We start from the raw sequence: 15,736 nt of genomic DNA on the forward strand, positions 1-15,736 counted from the left end.
CTCCACCACTCTCTCACGTCTTTCGACTCGCCCTGCGCGCTCAGTGCACTCTGTTTTCGTACTTGCATCGAATAATCCGATTCAGCAGGACAACATGATCTCAAATACGGCCTTTCCTCTCTCCCACCTCATTCATTTAGGCGTGTTGCGAGAAGTACTTGTGTCTCGGGACCGAAACAGCATAAATATTGTGGAAAGACAATAGCCAAATAATTTTGCAAATCTAATCTATCAGCATCCTATTATTCCACAATTAGCTCGAAGTCTATTTTTGAAGACCGAAATTCTGATTCGGTGCATCCGTTTTCTCTTTAATGAATGGGCGAAGAAACTCGGGATACTGGCCGAGGTACCTTCTTTCCACGGCTCCCCGGGGGGTGGAGCTGTCGGTGGAATTCTGGGGGATTTCGGAATTTTTATCTCATTTAAGATGAGATACATTTCGGTTTTCTTCGCGGCTGACGATGATGCATGGCAAGGACGTTGCCGGCGCTTCCCTTGATTTCTGGCAGGAGAGGGTGCGTTGGTGGTCCAGTGGATCGAGTTAGGAGGAAGAACCCAGTGGTTATTTTAATGCCAAAGAGATTGGAAGCTGTGGAATGTTATCGCTATGTCGTCTTATCGTATCCGTTATCACATGTGAATCTCAACGTATATGTGAAGGAAATGGTGGAAATAGGTATGAAATAAGAATGAAAGTCGGCAGGGAATACGTGCAATCAGCCAGGTTTCTCGATGGTCAAACATTAGTGTGCCAGTCAGCTCGCAAGGAGGTCGCAAGCATTGCTGAGCGCATTGGCTAGTCAGGGCCACTGGTATCGGATGAGAATAAACAGAAGAGCATTTAATGACTACAGTCAGGGTCCGTTGAATGTGAGACAGGTGATGTAAATTCTTTGGACATTTAAAAATATATCACCGGCCGTTTACTTGTATCCGACAGACGAAATGGCCGATACTTCGGGCGTCAGGTGTCAGGAGCTGGAGAGCAGAATTGTTGGTGACACGAGCTATCAGTTTATCCACTTCTAAAATGTGTTCAGTTCAGCAGGATGAACCTGTCGTCGGCTGGATTTTTTTAAAGGGTGGAATGGTGGAGAGACAGCGTTTTCTAGTGTAAACCGGGTAAGGCTACCGGATGGGATTCTCGGGAAAGACGGAGGTGGCTCATGCTTATGTTGGCCACCTATAACTGGGATCAGCAGGGCGAGGTGAGAACTCGGAGTATTTAATACTGAGAGCGTCGGCGAGGATAAAAGCAGCGCCTGTGGCGGTAGATATTATGCGAATTGCAGGGGCGGGAGGGAGTTTCGAGTGACAGGAGTGTCGACTGCTACTGCGGAGGTGGCCCGTGGAACGCCAACGGCGTCAGCAGCTGCTTCATCTTGATAAACGGGGGCCGAAGAGCCAGTGATTCGGTGAGTGCCGATGGGCTGGGCAGCTGGGGGAAGCAGGTCGTGACAGACCGTGGTCGTTGGATGAATATGGGAGTGGAAGAATGGGGCACCCCTGTGAATCAGTCCGGGGGTCGCTGGAGGAGAGTGGAATAAGATCACGCTTCTCAGGCCGGGGGCCGTAATCGCGAGAGGCCCCAGAGGATTCCGAGGGAAAATGAGTGGGTTTCACATTTCCTTTCACGGTTTGGTTTCACTACTTCGAAGGCAATGACACCCTTGGAGGCCATCGTGGCAGAGTAATAGGTATGGATTGCCGATGAAAGAACACTGAGCTTGGCGACTCGGAGGGAGGAAACTTCAGATTCGGAGGGCTTGATCTGTCTCACTGTCTCCTTCTTCACGAGGGCCTTCATTTTATGACTTCTTCTCTTCAGCGTCTTCTAAAGAGAAAAATCTTAAGGAACCTAGGATATAATCATGAATATTGATGGCGCTAAACCGTGCTCATCGGACCGTTTCGAAATCCTCATAAACGCTGAGAAAAATATACACTTTGGCTTCGCGCGGACATGCTAAACCCCTTCAAACATTTTGGTAAACTTCCACGAACATAGAATCTCGATAATCAACTCTCATTTGTTTCTGACGATTACACTAGACTCCCAAATTATTGACAACGAGCATAAAAAATGCTATATCCGCAAAGCATTAGCTATATGGAATACTTAACATCCAAGAAATTTCCCGTGTCACATTCCCACCCAAAATGCGATAATATAAAGCACTGAAGCGTGATCGTTAACAATAAATCCATATGAAAGGAAACAAATAGAGAAAAAATTCATTAGAAGCCTGCTCTATTTCAGTAGTTGTCTGTAATCTACAAGCGTGCTAAAAACATAAAAAATCTCGGAATCTTGTTTTCCTTTCGGTCCAATTCACCTTTTCCTTTATTCTCTACATTTCAAAAGCCTCCAATCTATGGCTATTCCACGCCGTGCAAAACTGAGCTCAAAAGTCCAAGATTTGGCGAGCCATTTTTTAACCTCCATACTCAACGTCAAAGAAAGGTATGAACTAGATTATATCCTGGTTAGACACAGGTTTAGGAACAGTGTAATTAATTCGCACAGCTTCCCGGGAGCGGATGTGGACTCTGACCACAATTTAGTTGTTATGAAATGTAGCGTCTGTTTCAAAAAGATAAGGTAGGGGCGGCGAGTCAGAAAATGGAATGTGGAAGCATTAAATGGTTTGAAAAGGAAGGAATACAAACAGGCGGTAGAGGAAATCATGGAGGATGGTAAAGAGCTAAGTACTATCGAAGAAAAATAGGAAAGTATCAAGAAAGGGTTGTCTAAAGCCGCAAAAGACACTATTGTAACCGTTTACGCTAAAAGGACTAGGAAACCATGGATCACGGATGAGATGATTACAAAGATGGATGAGCGGCGAAAATGGAAGAATGTAAATACAGAAATGGGAAAAATGAAGTACAAAGAATTAAACAATAAATTTAGGCGGGCAACAAATAAAGCAAAAGAAGCATGGTGGGAGACGCAGTGTGAGGATATGGAAAGTCTGCAGAGGAAGGTTGAAATCGGTGCGCTGTACAGCAAAGTTAAATCTTTATCGGGAAGTAAGAAAGGGAGATCCATGCCAACAGTTAGAAATAAGGCGGGTAGGGATATGGTTGACACAGGAAAGATCCAAGAGAGATGGAAGGAGTTTATAGAAGAACTGTATAGTAAAGAGTTTAGACCAATAAAGTTAGACATTGAAAAGGAACATGACGTAGAGGAAGATAGCTTAGCTCCAGGCATACATGACGATGAGATAGAAAGGGCATTAAGGGAGATGAAACTAAATAAGGCCGTGGGGGTAGATAACATTCCCGTGGAACTTTTAAAATGCTTAAGAAAATGTGGGAGGAAGAGATTATATGGGCTAATCCGTGGTATTTATGAGGAAGGAATCTGGCCAGAAGACTTTGAGAGATCAGTTTTAGTTTCTATTTCGAAAAAGGTAATTAATCGAGAGGAATATAGAACATAGCCAGAAGGTCCTTGCCTGTTTCGTAGATTTCGAAAAAGCGTTTGATAGAGTGATTTGGGAAAACCTAATGAGTATTCTGCAGAAAATAGGAGTAGATTGGAGGGAAAGGAGGCTAATCCGCAACCTGTACATGTCTCAGACTGCTCAGGTGCGGGTGGGAAACGGGGAGTCAGGATGGGCAGTATTAGGAAGGGGTGTAAGGCAGGGTTGCCCATTATCACCGTTGCTGTTCAACCTGTATGTAGAGGAAATGATTAAGGAGGCATGGGAAGAACTGGAGGTAGGAATGAAAGTGGGCGGGGAATTCGTAAAATCAGTTAGGTTTGCTGATGACCAAGCTTTAGTTTGTCAGTCAGCCAAGGGGTTGCAAGCATTGATGAATGAATTGGAAATTCAGTGCGACAGGTATGGGATGAGAATCAATATTAATAAAACAAAGGTTATGCGATTTTCCAGAAAGAAAAAGGCTAAGCTAAACATTAAAATAGGAGGGCAAAAACTAGAGCTGGTAGAAGAGTTTACGTATCTCGGTAGCGTTTTGGACCAACACGGTCAAAGTAGTAGGGATGTAAGGATAAGAATTGCGCTAGGCAGAGAGGCTTTCACAAGGAGAAGGTAGTTGATGACAGGGACGTTGAGTAAGGATATTGAGAAAAGACTAGTAAAAACTTTGATATGGAGCGTAGCTACGTACGGTGCGGAAACGTGGTCATTGAAGCAGGAGGATAGACGTTGACCGGAGGCGTTTCAAATGTGGATGCGGAAAAGGATGGAAAAGGTTAAATGGACCGAAGGGAAAACAAATGAGGAAGTACTTGGTATGGTGGGCGAAGAGAGGGGTTTGTTGGGAGCAATCCTTTGGAGGCAGGAAAAGTGGATGAAGGGGGTGTTGACCGGCAGTGGGATGTTGAAGACTGTGATAGAGGGTAGAATGTTGGGCAAAAGAGGAAAGGGAAGGAACAGGATAGGGATGTTGGACGGGATGAAGGGAGGAAGAAAGTACTCACAGCTGAAGAGGGACCTGATATAGAGTAGGATGGTGGATTTTGCGTTCTGTTAGGAGTAATAAAATGTTTGTCTATTCGTTGTGTCCATCCAAAAACCTACCTTAACCGGTAGATTACCTTTAAAAAAAAAATATATATATATATATGTTTGTGTGTGTATGTATATATATACATATATATATATATATATATATATATATATATATATATATATATATATATATCTTCGAAATGGAACGCTCTTCGGCGACACACAAATATATAAAAACACAGATGTAGATTTTTTTAGAATATAGAGACACAAAGAAAGGATACTCACAATTTGGCACACACAACAGGCTTCTGAAGACGACAGCCGAGCTGTCGAAACGTCAAATAACTAATTGAAGTCTACACCTGTGTTTTTATATATTTGTATTATATATATATATATATATATATATATATATATATATATATATATATATATATATATATATATATATATATACGAGGGTCATCCGGAACGTAGTACCCGTTCGTGAAATAAAGACACAAAAGTAAATATTAACAAACATAAAAAATTTTATTTGAAAGAGGATACTTTAAACTACTTCTCAACATAATCTCCAAGCAAATTAAGGCATTTGTCATAACGTGTGACAAGTTTCTGTATTCCTGCTGCATAGTCCTTCGCCGCCAGCTCATTGAGATACGCGAGGGACCCATCTTGCACAAATTTTTGCATAATGCAGATGGTGTTTAACAATTTCATGAACAATTGTTCGAGAAACATTGGGAAAATGCTCACAGATGTCATCAATTGTGACGCGCCGATCGTTCCTCACGAATTCGTCAACTGAGCTCACCAGTTGGTCTGTAATGACAGACGGTCTGCCCGAACGCTCATCGTCGTGTGTGTTCCCCCTCCCCATGTTGAAGTTGCGACACCACCGCCGAACAGACGACTCGTCCATTACATTGTCTCCATACACCTCCTTTAATTGGCGATGAATATCACATGGGCGAACGTTTCTTGCATTGAGGAATTTAATCACTGCCCTCACTTCACAACTGGCGGCGTTCTCAATTTTTTTAAACATTGTAAACAATCACAGAAACAACACAGGCAATGCTAGCGTCACGCAACTTGGCTCAGAGAAGGCAGACAAACCACTGAAGCTATCTGACCTCGTCCAGCGGCTACTCGCGTCGTCAGCACTTCATGCGGCACGAACGGGTACTACTTTCCGGATGACCCTCGTGTATATATATATATATATACAAATCTCTTTTAAATATGAGTTAATTAGTTTAGAGTTTGAAGTATTTGATTTCTGTCTTGTTTAATTACAAAACAGCTGTCAGCCATATATTTATATTTAACTAGATTTAATTTTGAATTACTTACCTTCACGCAAACAACACATACACGGTGCTATTCAAATCAATTACCAATATCCTCAATGTTGAATACAATGAGTGGGGTGTTTTAGCCCATTGGAACGGAGTAATGCCTCCCGTGCGGTAGAGAGGACATGGAAAAAGCCGCTGGTGAATAATGCCTGAGGTTAACGGGAGGGGTGCGACTGCTTCCCGTGACGGCGGCCGTGTTCCTTGCGGTTATAAAGGTTAGCAGGCACGGGCTTGGTGCAGGTAGTGCGTGGTAGTTATTGCGGAGGGGACCGACGGCCGAGATCGTTTGCGCCACTGTGGATAGATGGGTCATTTGGGAGGGGTAGGATGCTCTGTGAAGACGGAAATGGTGGAGAGAAACCTGGTGTCTTCAGGGTCGGAGCTCTCGGACGGAATCGTCATCAAACTCTGTTAATGCACTGCGGGTGATTCAGTGGTTGCCGCCTCCACGTGAATGAAACCTTGGTGGCGAGAGAAACATCCGATCCGCATCTCTCGCACCGTTCCAGAAGTCTCCATCTGCATAAGGGCTTAGTACAACGTGGCAGAAGAAACTTGTCTGATATAAACATCGACGGTTGTTTTTTGGTTGTCCTCAACCCTTGGAACCATTAGATCGACTCCTCACCGCAGGCACTTCTTGAAGCGGCTTCAGTTTGAAAATGTTGTTCCCGGGAAGTAAAAACTGGGTCCTCGGTCACCCCGTCCTCGCTTTTGCCTATGAAAGACGGTCCTGCATGTATGTTCATGCTCTTGGCGCAGGCATGGGCGTGATTTCCCAGATTGCAATCCCAAGGTGACCTCCATCGGCGAACGAGGACGCCAGGGCCTGCGAAAGGGGTGATCGTGTGCTGAATCGCACTTTGGTGGCCCCGCAGAGGACTGCATTGGGCAGCATGGATGCCGGAGGAAATCATCTCACTAAGGATGGCATCGTGCCAGTGGTACGGGTCAACAGAAACGGTCGGAATTCATCCCAGTCCAGGTCCGGAACCTAGGGTCAGGATAAGCGGCAACAGGTGCGAGAGAGGGTTCGCTAGGGTTTTTCAAAGAGGACGTTGGTCGACATAAGATAGGCAAAGCTCTCTCGGATCGGTCTCGACGGCTCAATCACAGGCAGGAGAAAATGACGGGGTCTTGCGACCCACCCGGTACTTCACCGGCGATTGCTCATCAGTTTCGAAGGCTGCGCTACATTGAAACGAGGGAACTGAGTGGCGAAATAATACGCAAGGAGACCAATATACGTGGTCTGTCCAATAAATGCGCAAACTGGTGCAATCTGGTGGCCATGACGCAGAATATAGCCCCGCCCAATAGTGAGTATAGTTGCCTGTCACCCAATGAGCCGTCTGTGCTTGGCGGATCGTCGAGCTGTGCGCATGGTGACTGTTATGATAGTTTCTGTTTTCCTTGTTTTTACTGTTTGTCGGAAATGGAAATTGACGAAATCACGGAGCATTGAGGCCCTTATCACTACCAATCGTCGAAAAACTGTCCGAATGATAGCTGATGAACTGAATTTAGGAAAACCAACAGTGCTCACTATTTTAACCGAACATGATGGATGGATCCTTCACCATGACAATGCACCTGCACATTCAGCATTGATTGTTCGCCTCAGGGCCGGCAGGGATTTTGAGAGGCCCTCATGAGATCACATTTGCTCAGCATGTACCGAGTCATTTGACAGGAGTGAATGGTATCACAAGTGACGCTTAATGCAGTTGATATGCAAAAAAAAGAATTTTTGAGGCACGGACGATGTCTGAAACTAATGTACATATAATCCTCAGGAATGCTGCATTTAATTGCCAGGGGGAAAACACGAGTGGAATAAGCCAGGGAATGGAAGGACGAGCAATGCAAGCATGAAATTCGGCCTACTGTGAAATATATGCCTGTCTGGAGAGCAGGATTTTTACCTTTACGGGGTAGGTTGATGTGGATACTTGTCACCATTGAAAAGGGTTTGCGGGAACCTTTCTCTGAAGAAGGCTGGTGTGTGTGGCGTCGGAGTGAAGCAAAACTTCGATATATACAGCCACCACGCACGCTTGCGCCGTGGCAGTGATGCTGCCAGCTGCCATCTGGCGACTTTGAAGCAATTCAGACTACGGTTTTTCGACGGGGGAACAGATTTAATTGAGTGAACTGCATGACTAGTGGGTGGGGCGGGTGACTCTACCACAATGGGGGCAGTGGGTTCGAAGTTGATGCGGACGGCGGCGACTTCCGTGGGGGCAGCGGGCTGCTTCGGAAGTGGAGTCGACGGCTGGACTGCTTTATCGGCGGTGGATGAGGCGAGGCAGCGACTGCATTTGCGATCACCGGCGACAGGTGTCCCGGCTCTCCTCGGTTAATTCCTCCATGGTGGACGACCTTTCGTCCGGCAACGGAGCGGCTAGAGCGGCCCGGAGAGTCGAGGAAACCGAAAGTGAAGGTGATGACTCTTGGAACACCGTCCCAGAGCGTTGCGTCGACGGAGAAACATATTTCCGCTACGTGCGCTATCACATGCGATGCCACCAGGTCCCACGGGGGTGACAAAAAGAGCAATTAAGATTAGGTTTCGGATTGTTTTTTTTCTCATAACGGTGTCGGCGGCTGTAATGGATAGAATTCCAGTAGCGAAGTCAACACGGGCATAAATCGGTGTCAAAATGTTGACGGGTTACTGAATTAAAACGGATCTCACTCCCCCAACGCTCCCCATCAGTTTCTCTCGATTCTGAATATAAATTTCATTTTCGTGGCTTTAGATAGCTCACTGAATTTTATTGAGAGAACTTACCATCCATCCTCGAGGGGTTTCATAGACAGGTCTACCTCGTACCGAATTCTACCGTGCGTGAAATTCACGCAGCAAGGTGCTAGGGCCGCCGACGCCCGCGTGCCATCACTCGAGAGTTCTCGTACCCATTGATAACCGCCGAGAGGGCCATCGTGTTCAAGAGGGATAGATGGCCTGGCCCGGGCGCGAGGGTTTGGGCAGCCCGGGGTGAACCGGCCAACGGGGCCGAAGCGATGAGAGCGCGTCGGTTAGCGAGCGTGTTCGCGGGCGGAGCGGGGTGGATGATTGCTGCGGGAAAATGCAACCCCACCCGCAAGTCGTGCAGGTGGCGGTTTCAAATCTGAGGGGGGGAGGGGTGACCAGGGGTGCGAAGCAGCGGAGCTTTCGAAAAATTCTAAGGGGGACAGCAGGGTTGGTATTCGAGTTGCTTGGGGGAAGGGGGGCTCCTCTCCCGCCAATTGCGGAGGTTTCCGAGGGGCGGGCGAGGGGAATCGCAATGGGGTGGGCTCCGTCGTGCCCCCTGGGAAAAAATCCCCCGGGGTCGAAAATCGTTTAAGGGATAGACAATACATTTCACGAGTTCTTACTCTGACTACTTTTCCAACGCCCATTTAACTCTGATTCCTGAACGTTTTGAGCCCTGCCCGAGCAATAAAATATTGGGTTGGAGATTTGTATCATATTGTCACTTCAAATTAGATTTCATTACTGCCGGAGGAATACTCCCGAACCATCCTCGCGGCAAAGAATGCATTCGCGTCGTAATGTACACTGGGGCGGTGAGTCGGAGTGTTCGAGTCAGTGGAGAGGGGCAGCGGTGGGCAATGAGGTCAGGGAGGTCAGCAAAACGGCTTCGGAGGCAGCCTCGCTTGATAGCCAACAGAAATTAACCCTTCATGCCGCGACTCGGCCCGCAAAAAGCATTCTAAAAGAATTGGATGAATTCAAATCAATGCGGAAGCATTATTTTGATCGAGAATGCCAGAAAAATATTAATCAAAGGATATATTTTCAATCTTTGGTCAAACTTATGGATGATCGAAGAAAAAACTTGATTTTCTCCCACTACTTGACAGCAGCAGCGTTTCCTTTGACCAGAATTCACGAATGTCTTGCAGAATTAAGCAACATTCGGGTTGCGCAGGGAAAATATTTCTTTTGCCCATCGATTACAAGAGGGCCGGAAAAAAGGACAACCACCAGAACTTCGCAATTGACTCGAGACTGGTTTCAAATAAATATACAATCGACATATGCCCAAAAATATAAGTGAAAACAAAGTCACAAGGACCGTGTACTTTGGTGCTTCAAGATTTGAGCCATTTTCCCTGGATTTCGAGAGCTGTCCTATCAAAGGAGGAAGCACTGCTCCCATCGCGGACAGCTGCCCGTCTCCCGCAATGTTCCCCCGAGAGGAACGAAAGCCCTTTGCGTTGGATCCCCAATCCGCCAGCAGCGTCGGGACGTGCAGAGACGGCGAGCGCGTCGTCTCCCTTCCGCCGCACCCGGCGAGCGAGCGCTTCGTCGGAGTCGCACGCGGTTCACGCGGGCGGCAGCGTTTGCAGGGATCGATGTTGCGCAAATCATTTCAAATCATCCAAATCTACACGCGACGGGGCTTGCGGATCTTCATTTTTGCTCAACCTTTGTAGTGATTGTTCTTAAATTTCGTTTTTTTACTGTTCACTCTTGTAAATCAACTCGAATTCGGTTATTATTGAACAAAACTAGGGCACGTGTGTATATTTCATGCAACCCATCGCGACTGATTACTTTTCGAGGAATATATTAGTCTTCAGGCCTTAGTTAGGCTTCCGGTTGCCTTTGATTGAAATGTTCCAATCGCTGGGGAGGAGGAGGACAGGCAGTAAAAGGCGAGACCGCACCACGTCCTTCTTGGGGCGAAGAGCACGGGGTGCGGCAGTGTTGGCGGCAGTGGGGGCGGCAGTGGGGGCTGTGGGTGGAGTAGAGGTGGGTGGGGTGCGATCCTCCCCAAGGCTTTCCATTATTTCCTTTTGCTCGGTGCATTCGTTTCAATATTCAGATAAGTACATTTACATGAACATAACATTTCAAACAATCGTCTCTCGGTGGAATTAGGATGACCTTAGCCAATATGATAATTAACATCGGTTTGCATATACTTCAAGATAGATTTCTTGAATTGTCAATTGAACGCATGACAAAATATTCACCAATGGCACGCGTTGGATTGTTTCACAAGAGAACTATCAATTAGTTTACGAATTAGAGGCATTCGGGGCATGTGCATTATCCATTGGCTGCCGCAAATTTCTCTTTTCTACGTGTCACTCCCCTCACCAGGGGGTGTGTGCAATCGCAGGGGTAGGGCGAGTGGGGGTCGCGGGCTCGCAGGGAGGGGTCGAGGGTGGGGGAGGAGACGCCCTGCTACCCCATCTTCATTCTTCCGAAACACCGCGAGCGAAATACCTGCCCCCGTGACAGAGCGCCAACCAAAAAAAACCTCTGCGCCCTCTGGTTCCTCAAGTAATCAATCTAGCAGTCGCAACGGCCACGGCAACGATCGTCCGTGCACCGTGGTTGGTGCGGGGGCGATATGCAATCTCGTGCGACCGACACCCGTCCCCTGGGCGGACAGGTGCTGCTCATCGAATCAAATCGAAAGCCCCCTCACCCGGCAGCGGATGCCACCCGGAAGAGTGTGCGTGATGAGGGGGGGTCGCAGCTGGGCCCCCGTGGCCCACGGCGGCCCCCGGGCTCACTCGCCGACTGGACGCTGGCGGACAAGGAGAGGCTGACCGGGGGAAGAGAGTGCGAGGGTTCGCGTGGAAAAAGCAGGGCGGCGAGGAGGAGGGACGCGCACGCGTGGGAGGTAAGCGGGGGCGAGGCGGGGGTCGCGGATTGGGGGCGGCGGGGGCCGCGCGGGTGGAGGCGGAAGGCCGCCCGCCGATAGAACGGTCTGCATCACTTGACGGTGGAGGCTGTAGACTCGCACGCCCGCGATCTACAGCACGCGTGAATTGGTTTCTTATGGCGAAGAGTCAAACGAGCGCGTGCATTCTCTCGCGGAAGAGAGGTCGATGGTCGACGGCGCTGTTCAGATAGACGGCTCGTGCCATTTTCCCACTTTAATCATAGCAGTCACGAAGGAATTTGTCTGGTGACAGTGTTAATTATTTCTGAGGAGTGCTTGCCTGGAGTGGTACCACGATTATGCTTCGATCGTTTTAATATCATCGTCTCCATAGATTAGTTATCTGGAGATCGCAGGAGAATTATTGCTCGTTCTCGGTTGTCAAGTGAAAAATAGCTTCCTTTGCCACTTTCAACTGAGTCGAGAGCCCCGAGCAGAATAGACACTTTCGCGATGACACTCGCCTACGTAAATTTCATCATTACACCCACTTCGTTTCAATGATTTAATTATGCTAATGAGTGATGCTCTGATTTGCTCAGTAGTCAGTGCTTTCTGTTATGCGGCATATGCTGCAGGATGAGTGCTCGATATCGCACCGCCAATATTGTCTTGAGAGCCATTAAGCTCAAAGTTACGAAACCATTGAATGTGTCATGGTCTAGCTCGAGGCGTGAGGCGATTGGATGAGCGGTGTGCGCCCATTTGAATGTTATCTGAAGCCACGGTCACATGCGCCCGGTTCTGTGTTCCGTTTGTGCGTCGCCGTAGACCTCGTGATCGTGCCGGCGGCAGCGTCGAAAGGAAACAGAAAAAGGTGATGACTCGTGTGTGTGTGTGTGTTGCATGTTCTGATTTCAGTTGAACAAATGACGGGCGGCGAGCGTCGGTTTTCGCTCACCGCCGCATGAGCTGAGATGGGACCGACTTGAGCGGTGGCGCTGCGCGTCTCGACTGGGTGCGCCGAGTGCGGTGTCGCCGAGTCGGATGTATAGAAACGTAGCTTTTTGCGAAACCGGTGAAGATGGCACACGACGGTGTGACGTAGTGGTAGCGCCAGGTTAACGAGAATTTATATTTGGCGGCGCTGCTATCGGAGACTTTTGGTTTTACATGGCAGCGGACACAGCGGCGCTTCTAGACGCCGCCGCTCCGCGGAATCCATGCCTCCTGCGCGGTCTATCTTTTCGCCTATCACGCGAAGGTAGGGCACGTTTTGACGCCGAATTGTCCCATTCTCAGTCTTCAGATAACAACGTTGACATGAGTGTCATCACAAACTGCGTGATCCACACTTTTTCGCGTTTCATTGGTTTCCATCATCCATTAATTGTGTTAGTATTCGATATTTTTGTGCGATAGTTGTGCGATGGTCAATTTCGTACTGCTGTCAGTCATCATACAATGTTATTGGACCCTATATTTTGAAATAAAATAATAAAACCGTTCAATATCAATAATTTGCAAGCAATAAAAATAATTGCAAATAATTCGCAATTTCTGATAAACCGAGAAAAGAATGTTTCCATGAAAATTAAAAATAATTTTGTTTTACGAAGAACTGCGGTAAATGCAGCGGCGGTCAATTTTTAATGGATTCATTAGCGGATGCATCGAGAAATGAAGGAAATAAAGAGTGCCTAAGCCATTGGCCGTCACCGGGACTCGACTCCGCAAGGAAGTCGAGGAGATCAATGCCGGCCAAAGCGAATAACTTATACGGTGAAATGTCTGCATTTTAATGTCGTTTGGTATTGGCCACGTGAAGAATCTGGTCTCTGGTTTTTCGTTGATCACTTTCACGCCATTCACTTACACACCAGATGAATCATGGTCAACTTTTTAAAACACCTGCGTCCTAGCTGCAATCTCGAGTTACTTAATTTCTCAACACTGTGAATGAGTATCATGGCAAAATGGTAATTATGGTAAGAGGCAATATCGGGAGATTTAGTTGCAAATTGGGACACTAACACGTAATTCAGAGCTTTATCATTTTCATCTTACCATTCATGTTTTGTTTGGGAAGCAGTAGAGTGGCTGAATTATCGCTGAGTTTTCTATTTTCTTCCTTCCGGCCCAATCCGTGGTATCTTCAGTCTCTTTTTGATATATTTGAGCTATTTTTGGGATATTATTTACGGCAAAAATATTTATAACCTCTCAAAGTTTTGACAAAGTAAGGAATGACGTATGCACTAAAAACTTAACAATCGTAGACTCTTAAAATTTAATGAAAAATTTCACGAAAAAACGACAATTTTATTCACGATGCAATGAAATTAAGGGTAGTTATTTCTCTAACATGGGGTTTCATTCGTATGCCACTGAACGCATCCCGCCACTTTCAAATGTCTGTCACGTGTTGTAACTGCAGCACACGAAACAGCGTTTGCGATCTAGAAATAATGGAAAAAAAATAAATTCCATAAGCATAGCTTGTAGTGAATTTATAAATGAATTGAAATGTGCTAGATTTCTTTTAGTGAGCTGCCTTGAATGAACGCTGGTGGTTTAATAATTCTGATTTTTCATTAATTAAAAAGATACTTGATTAAGGCTCTAAATGAAGAGTTACCAGATCGTTGGGTTTTAAATGCGGGGCAATGTACGTAATGGAAACATGCGATAATAAGGGGAGGACAACGACTCGTGTTTTCGAAAGAGGGCACTCTATTACAGCACTTTCATACTCACTCAAAATCGCACACATGATACATATATATTGTTCAAAACTGAATTTTTCAGAAAAACCTGAAAATCTCCCTCGGACGTCCCCTGGTTCTCAAAAAGAGGAATTTGCCAGGGAACACCGGAATTGACACCCTTGATCATATTTTACCTTTTATACACTACTCATGAGTAAAGATAGCATGCGTAAACATTTTTTTGCATTATTGTTGTAATTTTTGCCGTTTCGATAAATTTCATATTTTTAAAATCGATGTGCCGTTCGAAAATGACCGACATCCTTGAGAGTTGAGTGATCGTGCGTAAAAATATTATTTTTAGGGTAGTGAGTTTTTCACCGTGTTACAAATTCGATATAAACATAAATTTCTTTACTATATAATTAATATTGATAGCAAATATTTTAATTACATTTCAAGGAAGTTTCATAAAGAGTATTACTACATAACGTTCAAAATTTATTTTATAGTCGTCGGCCAATCGATCAATTAGGAAAGTGAAGTCGACTACGTTTTCTATGGTTAAATGAACAAGGCTTCGAGATTGACGCAAATAGTTGGTTGAGTGTTGGCCAAAGAGACCTCCTGGACGAGGGCGCTGAGGGCGCTTCGAGGACCACGCAGCCGTGTGACCTTCCACGTGACCGAATATCGCGCGTGCTTTGCCCAGTGCTCTTGGTTGGTGAGGTTACCCGTCCGTCGCGTCGTAAGGATCACGCTAACGATCACGTTGGCTCTAGATCCATCGCCCAATCATCCACGTCCGGCGAAGCGTCAGCCAGCCAGTGGTCGCGAATATCGGAGCAGCGCGCGAGCACTCTCCAGTTTTGTGTGTTTTCCCATGGAAGCCGTTGTTTCATATCCCATTTTTTACTATTTAACGCCGATACCTTGGGACAATATTGTGTGTGAATAAAAAATATCATTTTAATTTGACCAAATATCTCATAACAAATAATTCAGGTCAACAATAAAAATGGCGTATCAATTCACGACAGAAATGTATACCTATTCTACTTCACTTGCAAAATTTTAGCAATTATGGCGTGTAAAGTTTAAAAAAAATCGTGTGAGTCTGTTTCTCAAGAGTTCACCAAAATAAATTCCCCCTGTGTACAAATTCACGCCGAGGGTTCTCGCGCAAGAGGGGCCTCCGAACCACCGACTCCGAGCCTGAGGAACCGGATGAATAATTCATGAATTGCATTTGTCTCTTTTTGCTCTTCTTTGCATCGAAGTAAAGTAAACAAAAGAGTCAGCGGCGTGGCAAACAAAAGCGCTCCGTGGGAGTCTATCGGCCGAACTTGAAAGTCACGTGGTCTCCAGGAAGACACGCCTCATTTGCGGCGACTTATTTGAGAAAGCAGTTTCGTAGGCACTGGAAAAATGACACTGCATTTGAAAGCAAATGCCATTCTTGCCATTTTCTGTTACTTCGAAACGGATCTTCTGAAACTAATTGACAAATCTCTCCCTCCGTGTCATTCTTTCATGAGGAGTAT

The sequence above is a fragment of the Hetaerina americana genome, unplaced genomic scaffold (genome assembly GCF_022747635.1).
Source record: "Hetaerina americana unplaced genomic scaffold, ioHetAmer1.1.p SCAF_16, whole genome shotgun sequence".
Classification (NCBI taxonomy): domain Eukaryota; kingdom Metazoa; phylum Arthropoda; class Insecta; order Odonata; family Calopterygidae; genus Hetaerina; species Hetaerina americana.